Source organism: Lissotriton helveticus, chromosome 4_1 (assembly GCF_964261635.1).
Source record: "Lissotriton helveticus chromosome 4_1, aLisHel1.1, whole genome shotgun sequence".
Taxonomy (NCBI): domain Eukaryota; kingdom Metazoa; phylum Chordata; class Amphibia; order Caudata; family Salamandridae; genus Lissotriton; species Lissotriton helveticus.
The window spans coordinates 1841544773-1841554033 of record NC_136063.1 but is presented as its reverse complement, the minus strand read 5'-3'; the positions used below and the strand labels follow the sequence as shown (position 1 = coordinate 1841554033).

Genomic DNA, 9261 nt, shown 5'->3' with positions numbered 1-9261 from the left:
TTTGCTGTTTTACGGATCCTCTACCCGAACCCGCAGCCCTGAAGAGTCATAACTCACCGCGTTTTGACGAAACATGTGTCGGCTGGTTTGTTCTCTTTCTGTACTGATCTGGATTGTCTTATAAATCCTTCTACTTGAAACTCGACTTGTCAACCTTCATTATTTCTTCAAGAACTTTGTTTTAAATGTGTGTTTTTACACTAAAATCCACTGCACTCATACGTGTGCACAGGACTTTTGCTCAGAGCTGCAGCCTTGCACTGCTGAAACATCCTGAGCTCCAATAAAGAGACTCACACCCAGATTCACTAAGGTTGTCCGTAGTCATTGTATCGCACAAGTCAGCACAAGGCAATACAATTCCTTAAGTGATATTTACTAGGCGACTGAAGGTCTGATTTGGATCATCTTGCACGGTTTGGTAAATAAATGTTTGACAACACTGTGACTTGGTCTGCTTTGCGTTACTTTTTGCAGTGGTAGGCATTCCATGGATAGAGCATGGGCATTCCAATCATGGAATACAACACAATCTCAGATTTACTAAAATCAGTAAACCTGGGATTTCACCAAAATGGTGCACCTACTAATGATGGCATAACAAGGAGAAATACTTGTATTTCTCCTTGGTGCTTCAACTTTCGTTGAGCGATGCATTTCATAACTCATAGAAAAAGAGGAAATTGTCTCTTAAGAATGTTTTTGTGCAGGAAGGTATTCCTTCATGTACAGAAACAATCCCGACTGTAATGCAGGCACATGCTTGCACCATTGTGCAAGGGTGGCTGTGCTGGTGCTAGACAGCACACAGTGCACTGCGCGAGGAGGGAGCTGAAGTACACCATATCATAGTATATAAGGCAAAGTTTTGCTCTCTTTGTTTCACACAATGCATTGCAGCAAATTACATTGCTGCGTTGTGTTACGAGAAATGTTATCAAATCTGGCCCTTAGTCGGAAGGTAAAAATAGTGACCTGGCAAAGGTGCGAACATTTTACATCCAATGAGAGGACTTTCCAGGGTGTAAAATGTGAGTTGTTCATTCTTTGAGTAGTTCCCAGCAAAACAACGGCTTCAGCGGCACCCCACCAAACACCTATCCAACTACATGAAGATTTCCTCTCATATAGCCTACAATCATGTCTGGCTAAAGTATTTTGGCTTCAGAAAAATTGACTAAGTCCCAAGTAAAACCTCTGATGGGTCCAAACTTGGTTGGTGTATCTGACCCTGACTCCATCATGGCTGGTCTCAAGTTACACTTAGCTCCTGGTCTACTGTGACCATTGACTACCATTGGCACTTTGTACTTTTAGTGCTATTTTTACTAAAAACTTTATACCTCCAGCTCCCCTTATTGTATTGGTGCCATCTTACTCATTGCATTTCTCTCCATTTTTCTAATTTTGTTTGTGAATTTTATTGCACGGTTTTTAGACTTTATTACTGTTTGTTTTGTAACTGCATAAATACTTTACACATTGCCCTAAATTACGCCTATTTGCTATATACAATAGCAACTAGGGGGTTAAGCTCAGGTTAATTTAGTGACTTTCAGCATCCACTCTGACAAGGGATTATTATTAAGAAAAATCATTTTATCCTCAAAATTATCACCTTAGAAAATTTCACCCACTGAAGTCCCTTTAAAGTTGATGGTAGTTGTACCCATCAAACCAATATTAATTGAGAGTAATGCAATCTCTAGGGCCCTCATTACAAATGACCTGGTTAATTGTAATAAGTGCTGTTACTGCACCTATCACCATTGTTTTTTATCACGGAAAAATGCCTGGCATTTACAGGAAAATGAAGATTTTGGTGAGGTAGGCACCAAAATCTGCATTCTAATCCCCAATTCTGACTCAGTGGAGTCTTATTTTATCAGTTCCAAAAAATATTATGCCCATCACCAGGCTACTTATAAAAAATAACTGATGGTTGTTATAAAGGAAGTAGGTGCTTGATGAGCTGTTGGTCATTTTTCAAAACAGAGCGTATTATCGCTCGGCCTTATATCTGAAGGATATTTGTATAAAATAATTAATTGTTCACAGTGACCAAAAGTACCATATTTGCATTCCAAAGTAAATCTTGCACCATATTTAAATGATGTTCCTATAGTGGAACACAATCTTTGATAAAGAAATCATAAACCTGTCCAGTGGTTCAAGGATGTAAGCACATCCAGACTGATGGTTCTACCAACTGTTTGATTCACATCTTTGTGTATCTTAGGAAAAGCAGAATGAGGTAAAATCCTAGGAGTTGTATTGTTAAGGAAGAGGAATTCATTGGTACTTAAACAAACTTACAGGCACATGCATCAAGAAAAGCTTGTGCGAGTCCGTAATTGTGATTATTAAGGAATCGCAATTAAGGACTCTCAAAAGACTATGCATGTAGGAATCGCTATTAAAATAGAGATTCCTAAACATTCCTTAATTGCAAGTCGCAAATTGCGAGACGCAATTAAGGAATGGCCTCTCAATCATTCCTATTGGCCTAATGACCCATAGGAATGAATGGGAAATTGCATGCGCAATTTGCGAGTACCAAGAGTTACTCGCAAATAGCGCATGCAATTTCAAGGGTGCAAAGGTGTCAAAATGACTCCCTGTTGCACCTCTGTAATAGTGATGTGTATCCATGTTGCGCACACACATGCCCCAAGGGTATTTTTCAAGGTTTTGCAAAGTACAGACCAGAGTAATTTCTCTGTATTTTGTGGCCGCAAATTGCGAATTTGCTATTAAATGCTTCTAGCATTGCATTTAAGGAATAACAAATTGCGAATCCTTAAATGCAATCGCAATTTAAGAAATCGGAATAAATTGTGATTTCTTAAATTGCTAGTGCCTAACACTTTGATGCATCGCAATCGGCCTTTTTGTGGGCCCAAACAGCCGATTTTTGCAAATTTCACCGTTTTCGCTCGCAATAAACGTTGATGCACGTACCCTATAATCCTTTACAAATATAGTCAGTTGTGAGATATGTTTTTGTATTTTTGGGGATTGATTTTTGATAGACTATCTTAATGCTCTGAGTTTTTGTATGTATTACCTGACTGATAGATGGCAGAGAGCGGAGTGCTGCTTGCAGGATGTCCCTTGATGTCTGATTGGTGGGATGTAGTGTTGAAAGCCGTTGCTGGATTTTCTCTACATCTGTGAAGAGAGACGCCTATGGAGAATTGAAATAGCACAACACAAAGAGTATAAGGCTAGTATAAGGCTATGGATGTCATATTCTATGTGACAGCTACTGGAAGAGTGTTGTCAGTTGTATGCAGACATTCATGCTAGAGAGTACGAGGTACTGAGACACAAAAAGAATATACATTTTGGATTTGCCTCTTTTGGTACATGGTTGAATTGAATGGGTGACAGGAGAAAAATATATAAACATATCAATGAAGTTGCACAATTGAAAATTATTATTTATGACTGAAGATACAGACATCAGACGTGTAACCAGCCATTACACATATTGGTGAGACATGCTTAATAGGGGTCTTAATTTTGTTATAGAATCACATTTTCACTGTTGTCACAGTTACACATAAGGAGGAATGTAAAGGCAGTTCTCCATAGATATAGAGGCAGATTTACCAGGCTCTGCAATCCAGATAGTGTCTAAGCCCAATCCGTATGTTGGTTCAGTCATTGCAACACCAGTGGAAGTGGAGGCGGCAGAGGATCTGACAACAAAGCAAATGCAAATTAAAATATGACATGATGTGGTGAGCATATTTTAGGCCAATTCATTTGCAGTATAAGTATGTGATGAGTATATTTTCTTGCAAAAAACACAGTTGATGGACAGAATGTAGAACAATGTCATACATTCACCCCAGTACAAGGATCTGGGCCTAAATCCATCGTTTTTTTGCACTCCACACCACCCTGGGTTAGACACTAGCTATATGCAAATCAGCTCTGACCCTGTGCCTCATGGGAACAGTCCAGTCCGAACTACCAAGCCATGTCTTTCCCAGACCGGAATCAAGCATCCAAGGACCGGTTTCTGGCTATCAGCCTTCATTCAGCCTGGATAGCTTGACTCCAGTGGTGTGGAGAGCCTGGGACTCACGTCTGAGCATACCCAGCCCACTCGGGGTGAGTATATTTTCTTAGCATATACTTACAGGATACATTGATGATAGTGCTGAGCTCTGATAATCAAAAATATGCACTTCTCAACTGTGTGTTTATTACATTGCGTAATCAGCCATGGCCCACCTGTATTGACTATGCTGGTATGGAGATGGAGTACTGCAAATTTCTGAAGTAGTCAAGTGTTTCATTACAAAGGAGGTTGGGTGTGTGAGCACTGCTTTGTGTGAAGCTTTGCTTTGTGCTTTTCACAGTATTTGAAAAACACAAGTGTAGTCAGGATAAACTACATTTTCCAGAGCACCACATGATTCTTGCAATAGTGTTGGCCATCTTTTATTCAAATACTATAAGTTCCTCATGTCAAAGAATTTATTACTAGGTAATTGAGATACTTAGTTGTTTGGGTAGGATCCAGGAATTTGCAACTCATTGGACTTTCACCTGGAGTTTATCAAAGACTAAATGGCTACAGAGAAGTAGTGGGATGATACTAGAAGTCAGTGATTTGGACTTTGATTTGCATGCCTGTACAGGAATCATCTAGTACAAGGTCTGTGAACTGTATTGAACTTATTATTTCACAAGAGGAGCAAGATGAATCCTCAACTTTTACAGATTATATTTATAATACCTCTGAGTTTCAAATGGTATTAAGGTATTAGCATTAGTGGGGAAGTGAGTAAACATTGTCAGCAGGAAAAGAACAACACTGATGTGCATTCATTGTGTTTGTGCTGATTAACTTGATACATAAAGAATAATGCAGGTCACAGACTTGATTTAGACATCACTGAAGGTGACTATCTTATAGAAACTCATATTACAGTTCAGGTTAATTCATACATTTATCATAAAGACGTCATTTTAATTTCAGCTTGGTTATGCAGAGAGTACCACAAGATATATCATATATAATGTTAGGGAAAGTGAACTGGAATGAAAATAATAAAAAACTAAAAAGTTCTTTCTTATTGTAGATATCAATATGTCTACAGTGCAGAGCCCAGCTCACAGAGAAGATATTCATGAACTGTTTCTCCCAGTCTCACCACATTCCCCTTATCCGGGGTCTACTGCTGATCAGCAGAAGTACACTTTGCATGTTTGTCAGTGGACTCAGGGAAGTGTGGATATTAGCATCACTCTTATTATGATCTGCATTACCAAGTTAATGCAACCCTGACACATTGATAGCAATGATGCAAACCTGGCTACTTGGGAGGGATACATTGAAATGTCAAGCCATTAAGGTGTCCTGCCACAGGAGTATCTACTGTTGCTCCAGCTGTCACAAGTAATACACAAGACATGGAGACTTTAGAAAGCCAAGTTATAAGGTATCAATATTAGTACACTCAGTTTGTCTCTCTGAAAGGTGTTGTGGAAGCTGGATTTTGAATTTTTCCTATAGGTGAAGGGGGAGATGTGTATTGTTAGAGGATAGTGTAACCTGACTAGGGATTTAATATTTAGTTTAAAGAGAAATGTTATTCTTACCTAGCAGGACATTGTGCTTTACTGGAAACCATGAGATTCATGGCATAGGTAATCCATATATCAGGACATGTTAATTTAGGAGGGTACCATGGAGGTGGGATGATAGTCCTCTTCCAGGAAGAACCTTTGTACTAGTATCCTGTAAATCACCTCCTTCATCCACCTTCACTCATCTTGTCAATTCTTTTGGAGATCACACAGAGGGAGTACATCCACCCCCAATTCATTCTCTGAATCTCTAAGATCCTGCTGCCTGGCCACTTTCTCCGCTCCAATGAGGGCGTGCAAAGGTAGACTATGTAGTTTTACTTAGTAATCCTCTACATAGGAAGCTATATGTTCTGTCTCCGTTGTCAGTGAAGTCCTGTTACTCTTAAGTGGCGTTGACTGCATGACTGAGTCTAAAACTGGTGTCTGGAATCCACAAGGCCACACAGTACAAGAGAAAGAGGACATAGCCAAGGGTTTGGTTGTGAGTATGTATTGTAGGTTAATGTTTTGACAGGCGTGTGTGATTTTACTCAGGTGAAGGCTGTTTCTCCATTCTTTTATTTTCAGCTCTCGTAGTGTAGGTGGGGATCCTCACCTACGCTGCACTGAAAGATTCATACAGGCTTACACCTAAAATATGCAGAGGAGCAGAGGTTTTTCCTATATATATATATATATATATATATATATATATATATTCACTGAAAAAACCATAGGTTATAGACCATATATAGTTAGGAATTAGCATTTAAAAAACCTTATTTTACTCACACAAAACCATTGAAATTCCATATATAGTTAGTTGCACTAACTATATATCGCGCACCCGCAATCCACTGCTGATGATGTCACATATTACATCATTCATGACATGGTCAGTGACATCACTGATGACATCACTGATGACATCTCAAATGACATCACTGATGACATCACTGATGACATCATCCAGTGACTGTGTGTTTCTGTAAAGTTTAAATATGTTTTACATATTGAAGAATGAGTAGATGTAGAAGTGTCTGGATGAAGGATTTAGTAGGTGCGTGACTGACTGTATGAGTGAGTGATTAAATGTGTCTCACTGAGTGCATGGGTTAGTGACTAAACTGTCTTAATTTGTGCATCATTATGTCTGTTGTTCTGTAAACTGCTGCATGTGTTGATCAGTAGCTATATGAGTAACTATATGGGTTATTGATTGATTGCCCAAGTATTTGTATGGGAGACTGAGTGTGTGTGTGGCTGGCTGGGAGGTGTGTGACTCTGTGCAGATCAATGTGTACTTGTATCAATGATTGTATAAGAGAGTAATTATGTGTTAGTATATGTTTCAAAATGTAAGGTGCTCTATGTTTAACTGTATAGATTAGAAAATGGAAGTGTGATTGATTCTTTACAGGACTGACTAGGTGTGTGAGTAACTCCATGGATGAGTGACAGAGTGTGAGAGTCTGTATAGGTGTATGAGTGCATATGATAGTGTTGTAAAGATGAGTGATTGTGTGTATGAATGATTGTATGGGTAAATGAGTGAATGTGTGTGTAAACATAGGAATCACTGAGTGCGTATGTAGTAACTAGTATTGGTGTGTCAATGGTTTCAAAAATTATACTCTGTATTTAACACTGGGTGTAACAGAGGTTATATTAAAGTGTGAGGAGATGCATTGTATTGTCACATGAATGATATCATCAGTGATGTGGTCATTGATGTCAAATGAGATGTCATCAGTGATGTCATCAGTGATGTCATTTGAGATGTCATCAGTGATGTCATCAGTGATGTCACTGACCATGTCATGAATGATGTAATATGTGACATCATCAGCAGTGGATTGCGGGTGCGCGATATATAGTTAGTGCAACTAACTATATATGGAATTTCAATGGTTTTGTGTGAGTAAAATAAGGTTTTTTAAATGCTAATTCCTAACTATATATGGTCTATAACCTATGGTTTTTTCAGTGAATTTTCAAGGTTTTGTAAATGCTAATTCCTAACTATATATGGTCTATAACCTATGGTTTTTTCAGTGAATTTTCAAGGTTTTGTAAATGCTAATTCCTAACTATATATGGTCTATAACCTATGTTTTTTTCAGTGAATTTCAATGGTTTTTTAATAGCAAATATCATAAGCTGTCGAATGTCAAGTACGTGGTAAGTAAAAACATTTTCGTGTTTATGCACACTGATCTGCTTTGATTGCTGCCCCCCACCCCTCATTTCTATTAGGAGTACTCTCTCTTTGCAGATAGTGAAGGGTAGTTAACGCAGCCCTTTGCCCCCTTTGTAATCCGTCGTGCCTGCTTCTCTCTCCATTTGATTGATTGTTCTCTTTGGTTCATTCTCTATTTACAAACAAGCACAGAGTCGCAATACTCTGTTTAGTCTTTGCAGATAGCGAAAAATCGTGTAAAAAAACAAAAGGAATCGAGCAAAATCAGTAGGCCACTAATGGGATCTCTTTTGACCTCGCTAAAATAGAAACATTAGGAACAACCTGTTGAAAATAGCAATGCGTATGTATATAAGCGGCGTTCATTTGTGTTCACAGTACCCCTTGTTGATTGTTTCAATCGAGCATTGAATTGTTCGAAGTTAATTCTCTTAAGGATCTTCTCTACCTGCAAACGAGGAAGAATAGGAATATTCTATCTCCCTTTGCAGATAGTGAAGGGTAGGTAACGCAAGCCTTTAACACGTCGTACCTATTTCATTCCTCATTGATTGATTGATTGTCCGAACATTGACTGTTTGGGAATTAGTTCTTTTTGGAGGTATTCCCTGTTTGCAAATAAACGTAGGAAAATCTTTGCAAGTAGTGAAAGGGTACGTAATGCGGACTGTTCTCCCCCGTTGTAATCTGTCATGCCTATCTACTCCCCACTGATTGATGCACCTTTTTCACCCGGACCATTTACTAGAGATACGTCATCTGGCCCGACCAGAGAGCACCCCTAGTGAAAAGGACATATGCAATAATAACGAAGTGATCACTGTATCCTGTTAACAGAAACTTTACCATGAAACAACCTGGAAAGAAAAAAATAGGAAAACGAAAATCAGTAGGCCACTGATGAACATGAACTTTTATTAAACAACGAACAAAGAAACGATAACATAACGTAATGATAAAACCTATTAATGTCCTAGAAACAAGAAAACGTTAAAATATGCCAGTGGTGAGAGACCAGAAAAACAGTAAGAGAAACCAAATCACCCCTCGCTGTCCCACCGCCTGCCACGCCAAAAAAATCGATAGACTAGGGAAAATGCAAGTCAGTAGAACATCCACCCCCACTCTGGAAACTTCCAAGGTGGGGCAGGGTTCCGGCTACGCCCAGCCGGGAGCAGCCCATATAAGGCAGGTCCTGCTGCCACGCCTCGGCCAGGAGATCCTAACGTAGGGTGTAGCCGAAGGAGAGGCCGAGGCCAGCGGGACCCGGCCAGGGGATTGCCTTTACAACGCTGAACAGTTGCAGGGGGGGGAATGTCTCCTCGACCCTCCCCTCTCTCTCCCAGTCCGGCCGCGGTGGCCCTTGAGAGTTGCAGGTAGTCCCGCCACATGCTCTTCCGGTCCGACCACCAACGGTCGGGGGGCCGAGGCCGACGGGATCCGGCTGCAGCCGATAAACCAAGAAACCCGTT

At 39.7% G+C, this 9261-nt stretch overlaps 1 long non-coding RNA gene across 1 annotated transcript in view; it reads right to left on the bottom strand.

Moving 5' to 3' along the window:
• Window positions 1–3614: 3614 nt before the first annotated feature.
• LOC144827702 (uncharacterized) overlaps window positions 3615–9261 on the bottom strand; it is a 397821-nt gene continuing 392174 nt past the window's right edge. The window contains exon 4 of the long non-coding RNA XR_013610316.1: window positions 3615–3704. This is a non-coding gene — a long non-coding RNA (uncharacterized LOC144827702). The remainder of the gene's footprint in view (window positions 3705–9261) is intronic.